At 51.0% G+C, this 337-nt stretch overlaps 1 protein-coding gene across 3 annotated transcripts in view; it reads right to left on the reverse strand.

Annotated features, from left to right (window-relative positions):
* LOC107756961 (mitotic checkpoint protein BUB3-like) overlaps positions 1 to 337 on the reverse strand; it is a 5,865-nt gene that overhangs the window by 1,096 nt on the left and 4,432 nt on the right. The window lies entirely within an intron of this gene.

Below are 337 nucleotides of genomic sequence, written 5' to 3' on the forward strand. Positions count from 1 at the left end.
GGACACACACACACACTGACACACACACACACACAGACACACGCTGAGGTCACTGACGTTGTGTCTTCCTCCAGACCATCCACCGAAATCCTCCATGGTCTCCACAAGCTCATCACACATTCTGTCAGAGAATGCTGGAAACCAGTAGACGTCTGGACAGGGCTGAAACACACACACACAATCACACACACACGCACACGCACACACACACACACACTCCAGTTTAACTCCGTAAAGCCTGACATAGAAAATAGTCTCGGTTACCTGAAGGAGGGAACGGAGACGTCACGTCGTGACCGACGAATTGGGATCTCGCTTCGAGAGACCAATCTACTTC

Source organism: Sinocyclocheilus rhinocerous, unplaced genomic scaffold (assembly GCF_001515625.1).
Source record: "Sinocyclocheilus rhinocerous isolate Xijiao unplaced genomic scaffold, SAMN03320098_v1.1 scaffold3187, whole genome shotgun sequence".
Lineage (NCBI taxonomy): Eukaryota > Metazoa > Chordata > Actinopteri > Cypriniformes > Cyprinidae > Sinocyclocheilus > Sinocyclocheilus rhinocerous.